Below are 11,058 nucleotides of genomic sequence, written 5' to 3' on the forward strand. Positions count from 1 at the left end.
GAATTACATGTAGCAACAAAGCTGTCTCAGCCATTCTTTCAATGTAAACAATGATGACTCGCTTGCCTGACCAGCTGCGAGTGAACAAAGCGTTGACGTTATGTCGCGAGGAATGTGGCTATTTACGTAGGACACTGTGGCTTTGCATTGCCCAGTCTAGTATAGTTAATAGGTCTATGATAGTAACTAAGGTCAAACTAAGGTTTAGTTTGACATTGTGCTGCTCACAGTGGACATGAATTTGGCTCAAGGACGCACTCACTTATCAACTACTGCATCACATGTAAAAGAAAAAAAATCTGTAAGATTTTTTGTACAAGTATAATTACATATATGCTCACGTTATTGTTTCCTATTATCACTCATGTTATGTTTTACTTGCTTTTCTGCAAATAAGTGACATAACCATGCATCTATAGTAGTGGATTAAATAAAAAATATTAATACAGTCACAGATGATTATTATTGTACAAACGGATACTAGGTCGTTTATATTTTTCAGCCGCCGCTTTATTTTTACAACTATTAATTAGTGCAAGATGTCAAAGGCAAAGAAACGAACCTACCCTGAGAGTTACTTGGATTATGGGTTTCCTTATCTTATAAAAAACGGTCTTTGGCTTCCGCAATGTGTGATATGCCTAAAAACCTTCTCAAATGACTCCATGAAACCCTTTCAGTTGAAGCAATACTTGCAAAAATTCAACCCACACTAGCTGAGAACGACCGGGAAGCTTTTAGTCCAAAGAGCGGCAAGTAAAGAGAAGTAGACTTGATGCAAGTGGAGATCTCTATGCTCATAGCAATGCACTTATTACAACTTCATACGCTATTTCCTACTGTATTGCTCAGTGTAAAAAGCCACATACAATAGGAGAGACCCCGATCAAGCCATGTATGTTAGACTGCGCATCAATAGTACTTGGAAAATCAGCTGGGCAAAAATTTCAAGACCTCCCACCATCCAACAACACAGTGAAACGACGCATTGATGATAACGCAGCAAATATTGTAGAGAAAGTAGTTGCTAAGATCAAAGCATCCCTATTTTGGGCCATACAACTTGATGAGTCAACTGATGTTGCCAGTCTTTCCCTGTTATTAGTGTATGGTAGATATGTGCATGACACATTCATTGAAGAGGAATTTCTGTTTTGTCAGCCCTTGCTTAGAACAACTTCAGCAAGAGATGTGTCAAAAATAGTTGAAAATTTCCTTGAAAAGGCCAAGTTAGGTTGGGAGAAGTTAATAAGTGTATGCACTGATGGAGCACATGCTATGTTAGGATGTAGATCAGGCTTTGTAAAACAGATCAAGCAGAAGAACCTTGATATAGAAAAGGAGTGCATTGCTTCATTCACCGTCACGTTGGCATCAAAAACTCTTCCACAAGCGTTGAAATCAAACGTGGATGTGAACATAAAAGTTGTGAATTACATCAAAGCATCAGCACTAAATACCAGATTGTTCTCAATGCTATGTTCTGAAAGTGATGTCGTGTTTACAACTTTGTTATTTCATACTGAAGTGAGGTGGTTGTCCAAGGAAACATGTTAGGCAGGCTCTTTGAGCTACGTCGAGGTTATGAAATTTCTTGAAAGTAAAGGCCGGCATGAACTTTTAAGCAACCATGAAAGCTGATAACTATGTATTTGAGACTGCATACCTGGTTGATACATTCGCCTTGCTAAACAAGTTGAACTTGAAGTTACAAGGGAGCAATCATCATTTCCTTGCCTTTCATGACAACATTGATGCTTTCAAAGCAAAGCTGGTACTGTGGCATACACGAACCTGCACTGGGAACGCGGTATCCTTTCCCACACTCACTGAAATATGGGAAGACAAAGCCTGCTCCTGGTAGTCTAGTGGCAACCATTATTGAACACCCGTCTGATCTCATAACAAAATTTGGATGCTACTCCCATGAGCTACCTTCAGAAAAAAAGAAGATGCTCAACATTACATGAAATCCATTTCAACGCACTGTTGAAGAAATTTCAGAGGAGCTACAATAGGAGTTTGTTGAGTTGGTTAACATTTTTGCACTGAAAGATGATCTCAAATCAATGTCTATTGACTAGTTTTGGCTTTCAGCAAAAACATTTCTTCACTCATTGCTGAAAAGGCAATGCAGATTCTGATGCCATTTAGCTGTACCTAACCACGCGAAGAAGGATTTTCATCAATGCTACACCTTAAAATGAGAAAATAAATCGACTTGACCTTGAGAGCGACTTGAGATGTGCCTTATAAAAAAAACAAAGCCTGATTTGTGTAAACTTGCCCAGAGGCATCAGCAGGAGCGGTCTCATTAAAATTCATAATCTCACATCACACCCGTTGAGTGTACCGTAATAACAATAATGTTGACAAGTTCTATTACTATATATGCTACTCTTAGTTATTTAACAAATAAATACATTTATGTATGCTGCTGACCTACATATATGTCTCTGTGTAGCCCTTTCAGTGAATACAATATAGTATAGGTTCACACTCCACATTTTCCACGAAGGGGGGGGGATTTGTATTTGAAAATTTTGCAAAGGGGTAAAAGCAAAAAAAAAGGTTGGGAACCACTGTTTTAGATGTTTGTTCCTGAAAAAAACAATTGACTTAAACAAATAGCAGAAATTAGAACTGGAATGAGTACGAAAACAGAACGCCGCTGAAAAGTAAACTCTTTTGCAGATCATTCAAGCTGGAAAACTTACAAAACGTTTAAGTTAAAGGCACTTTGCCCTTTCAATCAACTGAAGTGGTTACGCAGTTAGGTGTGAAACTGTGCAGAAAAACTACATCTCACACTTTAAGGCACGCCTACTTTAAAAACTACATCTCACACTTTAAGGCACGCCTACTTTAAAAAAGTTCATGCGAGCAGCAACTATCCAAGTTGGTCATTTGATGAGAGTTGATCAGCTAAATAATCTGATCAACATTCTGTGAAACCTCAATGCAACTGTCACACAATCCACACCCGACTGCAAAATCACATGACTTTGTAGAACCAACAACTAAAGAGTTCTTACGGGTAAACCTTGCTGGAGTATGTACCTTTATTTGCAAGTTGCCACATTAATTTTTAAAATACTGGCAGTCATTAGAAGCCAGAAAAAACTACAGATTGCACATCTGTTGCTGAAGGTTGATCTGCAGTCTTCTTAATTCCTAGCTTCAGCACAATGCAAAGTAAAAAAGATTATAAATATAGAACAGAGTTCAAAATGTAGAGGATCCTGTTACACAAATAGTCAGCAATGATCAGCCAATTGAACAAACAAAGTCAACATCCTATGTCTTAGATAGGTGTATATATCGACTTGTTCGGAGCCAAACGTTTAACAGAGAAGACTTCTGTCTGAGTCTGCTGATACTTGACAACATAAAGGTCATAAGTAAGTTGGAACAAAAACAGCAAAATTTTTACATCACTGTAAAATAACACATTTAAAACTGTTAGCACTTCTCACTTTAAAATAACAGGTTCATTTGCAGACCATGTAACAAAATATAGCATAATAAATTTTGTGAACTAGAAGAATACCAATAAATGAATTAGGGTTCTTTTAAGGAAAAACAGATGTCAAGTTGGATGAAAAAATCTGAATAGTGAGACACAATGATGCCTATGGAGTCTGCTCATACTGAAGGTTAGAAAATTTTCACTCAGAAATAGCCATAGTAACTTACTGAAACTCAGGGAAACAAGTACATCAGACCGTTAGATCAAGCCTGACTTGATAGCCGGTAAGAAGTAAGCTTTGAGATGTAAAACTAAGTTTTTCATTATAGATGCATTTTATATCAATACTTCCTAATTTATGTTTACTTAGAAGATACATTCCTCTTAGCAATATTTGTAAAAAAATTATTTTCAAGTCAACTAGCCAAGCAATCTGGTAAACATCTTAGATTATGCCATAAACTAGTGCAAAAAAGTAACCAAAAAGTCAATATTAGACTCAGTGTTTCAAATATTTAAGAAGTAACAGTTTTTCCTTATTCTAACTAAAGCCACAAAAATCTTATCTTTATTTATGATCCGCTGGTTTGCCTGTTATATGATGGCACCTTCAAACGCTGTCAACCACTGCTGTTCAAGCAATAGTTGACAAAGGCTTATAAAATTAGAAATTCAAAATTAATTTACATAATTTACCCTAATAGTGTGGCTAAATATGAAATGAAAAATGTCTATTTGTTTTCACTACATTTAAAAAAGTTTTTCTACAAAAATGAAAAAGTTGACTACTTGTAGTAATGGACTTTGTTTTCTTGAAGGATAGCGACAGCTATACAAGTTACCTCATAATGATAAACAGGGAAAAAAAGACTTGAATTTCTTCGCAAAGATGATCTAATTAAACTAATTACACTTGATTGTCGGTTTGCTAACAAAATACCTAAAATTATATCGGAAGTTGATGCAGTAAAAGATAGTGTTTGACACTAACCCTTAGTTCTTTTAAAAGAAGTTCTAACAAAACCCCTATTGGTATAAAGTGAGGTGATTAATAGGGTGGGTAATACTAGCCCTGTGAAGTATTTCTGCTAGCCTAGCTGATGAAAAGCTATACAGCAAAACTAATAACAATCCACATTTGTCATTGTCATGCATGGGATTCATAGCGGCACGGCACGGGAGACTGAGGATTAACAATTTTTTGGTCAGAAAGTAAATAACAGCTTTCTTGCACAAGGTGTTTATATCAAATTTAATATCTATGTTTAAATAAAACGTCGATATGTTGATACCAATAATATATAAAATATTGCTGAAAACAGCTTAACATTGATGTTTAGTTATACCTAACATATCTGCAAACAATAAGTTGAATTTAATTACCATCATAAAAACAAAACAGTGTACTCATAATAAAGTCAACAACCATGTTTCACAACCACAAGAAACGTTAGAAAATGGCTCCCATATAAGTATTTTTACCTATAATCACATGTTCTTAAGTTCACCATAAAGCAATTGGAGACAGTTTCAAGGCAATAGCATTACTATTATTGTAACTTTAAAACATTTGTTGATTAAAACCAAAATCTTTTACAGCACAAATACTGGCCTTCAAAAAAGGAAACGACACACCATAAAAAGGTACATGTAGTCACAAGTAATGAGAGAAGATAAATCATAAAATAAAACTGTACAGTATAAATACAGTGAAACGATAGTCGTTCTAAAGCTCTGGTTATGTGTGTGATGAAAAACTAAGTAAATTTGAAAATTAAACATTTATAATATGTAAACTTTTGCTATTAGCAACATTAGATAGTGAAGTACTTAGTAAATAGGTTTGATAAAATCAGCTTAGATTAACTCCCTCTAATAGTACAACATTTTAACCCTCCAAAAAACCACCCATAACCATCACCGAGCAAATGAATCTATGAATCCAGTATTTATTTTTCCTTGTTTATTGACTAAGTAATAGTATATTTTCTATTTCCGTTTTCCTCTAAACTCTGTTGTTAAACAGAAAAAACATTATGCCCCTAATGTCCTAAAACTGGTTCAATTAAATTTTTGTCTACTAGCTAATGACTCCTAACTCCTGAAGTGTAGTAGCGGCTATGAGTAGTAAATTATAATGAGTTGTAAGTTTTTATTTTAGTAAATAAGTAGCATTTAAACAGTTATGTAATCTTTTATAACTGTTTTAATAATTCTTTCCAACCATTATATAACAGTTAAGACAGTTTAATATCAAGCTTGTTAAACCCAACCTAAGTGTTTATGTATTTTTAACACTATTATTATTTCAACTTTATTTGTCATCAATATCATCGCAAAACAAAAATGTTCTTCATGGTCTGCTATTATTGATGACTGGTTTCTATAGGCAATATACTGGTTTCTATAGGCAATAGACTGGTTTCTATAGGCAATAGACTGGTTTCTATAGGCAATAGACTGGTTTCTATAGGCAATAGACTGGTTTCTATAGGCAATAGACTGGTTTCTATAGGCAATAGACTGGTTTCTATAGGCAATAGACTGGTTTCTATAGGCAATAGACTGGTTTCTATAGGCAATAGAGTTACAGTTTTTTCATGAAGAAATTTTTAAGTTAAAGTAAACTTATTTATCTGATAATCGTTTTCCAAAGTGACTATACTTTACTTTTGCCATACATTGTTCCCAACTTTAGTTTAAGATATTTCTTATGTAACACCGTTGTAGACTAAATTATCTTGTAGCAGTAATAAATACAACAAAAGCGGTATAAGTCAACTACATCTGTGTTCAGTAAACAATAAGTACAACTAGGTAAAACATAACTTTGAAATATAGGAGTTCTTATAATTCTACACTTACCAAAGGGCTTCTCCTAGTATCAGTACGGGTTGACAAGAAATGGCGAAGACAATTTGACTATAACAAATTTTTTTGGCAGCCTCATCCATCTTCTGTTGCTGCTTGATATCCGACATCACCTGCCCAGTTTGATAGACCGTACCAAGTTATCTTCTGGCTAGTCTGAAGGATAAAATACTACAACTAGTAGATCTGGCGCACAAGACTCATGTGCCAGATCTACCAGATAAAATAGAAGGAAGATCAATTTTCATTTCACCACTGACATCCTAAATCGCTGCATAATAATTATAAAGAGGTTTCAAATCTGCTGCTTATACGAAAGGAATATTTTTGACAGGGGAGATAAATCCGGAAACATCATTTTTATCAAATTTCTTACGGAAGTGAAAATGGCAGCTGCGGCAACTCTTCAGCTTTGAATCCTCCATACCCAAGTTGGCCTAAATTGAAAGTAAGCACATCTTCCCAAAGTGATTGTGATTCTGAAACTTGACAACATTACGTGAGATATGAAAATATGGTGACTGAATGTTTGAGTGTCGAAAGGTTGTTCAAAATTACTTTTGAAAAATTTTGCTGACAATTTTTTATTTAGCATTTTACTTCTATTTTTTGATTTCAGTTATTATTTGCAGATCATACCAAAATTTGAAACTTATAAATTCAAATCAGTATATTATAAAACCATTATAGTCAGAGTATGCAACCTAGAGTGAGTTACATGTATAATTTTAGCCAATGTTCATCAAAACATAAAAGCGTTTAACATTATTAGTTTTAATGCATATATCAATGATTAAACTAAGGCTAACTGGTAAGTCTCCATTTAAAAAATGGCTCCGTCAAAGTTTTATCATGTTAGATTACTAGACAACTATAAAATTTAACTCGAGATGAATTGAGTTGAGATGTAACTGCTCGTACTACCGAGTATACTAGTGAGCCTTAGTCGACTACTCACCCTCTTTTTTTTTTCCTGTCTATGCACTGCCATCAATAATCATAAATAACTGCAATTATGTATAAGCCAGCTTCAAGCACCAAACTAACCAACGCTCTAGTATAGTGTGCAGCAGAATTCAAAAAGCATCATGGGTGTTCACAGTGGGTGGTCTGGTAGGTGAGTTTGAATGCTATTGGCTAGTGACTGACACGATACCATGTGGGAATGTCAATTACACACTGATACAGCTCTGTAAAAACTCTCCTTAAATATCTACATTGAGCCTGTTTTTGTTACTTAAACAAATCAATTTTTCTTTGATTGATTTGAATCGTTCATTCTAACACCGAACGATTGTTCTTTATCGATGACATTAGGCTGCAATTTCCGATAGAACTTTCAGTTTAATCATGTACTCTCACGATGTTGCAAGCATATATATATATGTGTGTTTGATGACTGTTAGTTGGTCGATTGCTAAGCTGATAAGCCTATAGTCTCAAATAGGTATATTAGTATGAGTATATGTATGAATTACATTTACTCACTATCATTATATATTATCTTCATCTTGAACACTTACTGTTATTTCTGATATTATTGACTTGGAGAGAAAGGTATATAATCTCATTAAAATTTGCAATATTTACTACAACAACATTTTTAACTTTCAAACATTCTAAACAATTATGATTGAAATGAATCAGCATATTAGTGTTATGAAAGGTCTTGAAGTTGTCTACCTTCTACCTTTCATTACAACAGACCGCTAGTTATGATAGTAATTATTAGACCGCATAAAGTAAACACGCATTTGTTATTAATTCATGGTTATTAGACGAGTTTTAGCAATATGTACATTAATAAAAAACTAAAGATGTTCTACATATATATTTCTAGACATCAACTGATATTTCCCTCTTTACCATGGGTATTGTTCTAACAAAAGGGTATCTGCACATTATGACAAGAAATGCAATTGAAGCTAAGTTTATAATCATCAACAAAATTGGTCAAATTTTCTTCTTCTTCTAACATACCAGTATACATGTACATGTAGCTATATGGAGTTATATCGGCTGCCTTCGAAGGATTAGTAGCGTCTTAATATTTAGTTGGTCAGCCCTTATTGTCAATTACAGAATAGGATAAAATGGCTGCCCTATTAATAACTTGTGTTTCTTGAGAATACTTTTGGTGTCAGACAGAATGTATACAAAATCTATTTCTCAAATTTGTATCGTATGTATAGTCTGAGATAATAAAGGAAGTGAGTTTATGCTATAAATAAGAAACAACATGAAAAAATTACTAGGTGGTCTCATAATTATGATTATCACTGTACGATTATAATACCGGTATTACACAAGCTGCTTTACCTGCACAAGGATTTAAACTTCAGATTTTTTAGATTTAGATGTATACTTATGCTATACATGTAGTTGTAGCTCTGATATACTTATACTATAGTTGTAACTCTTATATACTTATACTATAGTTGTAACTCTGATATACTTATACTATAGCTGTAACTCTGATATACTTATACTATAGTTGTAACTCTGATATACTTATACTATAGTTGTAACTCTTATATACTTATACTATAGTTGTAACTCTGATATACTTATACTATAGCTGTAACTCTGGTATACTTATACTATAGTTGTAACTCTGGTATACTTATACTATAGTTGTAGCTCTGATATACTTATACTATAGTTGTAACTCTGATATACTTATACTATAGTTGTAGCTCTGATATACTTATACTATAGTTGTAACTCTGATATACTTATACTATAGTTGTAACTCTGGTATACTTATACTATAGTTGTAGCTCTGATATACTTATACTATAGTTGTAGCTCTGATATACTTATACTATAGTTGTAACTCTGGTATACTTATACTATAGTTGTAACTCTTATATACTTATACTATAGTTGTAACTCTTATATACTTATACTATAGTTGTAACTCTGGTATACTTATACTATAGTTGTAGCTCTGATATACTTATACTATAGTTGTAACTCTGATATACTTATACTATAGTTGTAACTCTGGTATACTTATACTATAGTTGTAACTCTGATATACTTATACTATAGTTGTAACTCTTATATACTTATACTATAGTTGTAACTCTGGTATACTTATACTATAGTTGTAGCTCTGATATACTTATACTATAGTTGTAACTCTTATATACTTATACTATAGTTGTAACTCTTATATACTTATACTATAGCTGTAACTCTGATATACTTATACTATAGTTGTAGCTCTGATATACTTATACTATAGTTGTAACTCTTATATACTTATACTATAGTTGTAGCTCTGATATACTTATACTATAGTTGTAACTCTGATATACTTATACTATAGCTGTAACTCTGATATACTTATACTATAGTTGTAACTCTGATATACTTTATACTATAGTTGTAGCTCTTATATACTTATACTATAGTTGTAACTCTGATATACTTATACTATAGTTGTAACTCTGATATACTTATACTATAGCTGTAACTCTGATATACTTATACTATAGTTGTAGCTCTGATATACTTATACTATAGTTGTAACTCTGATATACTTATACTATAGTTGTAGCTCTGATATACTTATACTATAGTTGTAACTCTTATATACTTATACTATAGTTGTAACTCTTATATACTTATACTATAGTTGTAACTCTGATATACTTATACTATAGTTGTAGCTCTGATATACTTATACTATAGTTGTAGCTCTGATATACTTATACTATAGTTGTAACTCTTATATACTTATACTATAGTTGTAACTCTGATATACTTATACTATAGTTGTAGCTCTGATATACTTATACTATAGTTGTATCTCTGATATACTTATACTATAGTTGTAACTCTGATATACTTATACTATAGTTGTAGCTCTGTATACTTATACTATAGTTGTAACTCTTATATACTTATACTATAATTGTAACTCTGGTATACTTATACTATAGCTGTAGCTCTGTATACTTATACTATAGTTGTAACTCTTATATACTTATACTATAATTGTAACTCTGGTATACTTATACTATAGCTGTAGCTCTGTATACTTATACTATAGTTGTAACTCTTATATACTTATACTATAATTGTAACTCTGGTATACTTATACTATAGTTGTAACTCTGGTATACTTATACTATAGTTGTAACTCTGGTATACTTATACTATAGTTGTAACTCTGGTATACTTATACTATAGCTGTAACTCTGGTATACTTATACTATAGCTGTAACTCTGTATACTTATACTATAGTTGTAACTCTTATATACTTATACTATAGCTGTAACTCTGATATACTTATACTATAGCTGTAGCTCTGGTATACTTATACTATAGCTGTAGCTCTGTATACTTATACTATAGTTGTAACTCTTATATACTTATACTATAATTGTAACTCTGGTATACTTATACTATAGTTGTAACTCTGGTATACTTATACTATAATTGTAGTTTTGATCTACTGCTTATGCTATAGTTGTATCTCTGATATACTTATACTCAGAAAGCTAATAATAGGCACAAAGTATGCTGATTCAATTAATGGAGAAACGGTGGCAAAAGCGATCTGCCAAGTATGGTGCACACGTGCCACAGTCGGAAATGAGGGAGGCTGATCGAATACGCCTAGTATCAACTCGCTGCTTTTCCATAAATAAAAATATTGCTAGCAGTGAAATAATGCTCCATCTATTAGAGCAGCTCCTAACTAGTA

The sequence above is a fragment of the Watersipora subatra genome, chromosome 1 (genome assembly GCF_963576615.1).
Source record: "Watersipora subatra chromosome 1, tzWatSuba1.1, whole genome shotgun sequence".
In the NCBI taxonomy this organism is placed as follows: Eukaryota; Metazoa; Bryozoa; class Gymnolaemata; order Cheilostomatida; family Watersiporidae; genus Watersipora; species Watersipora subatra.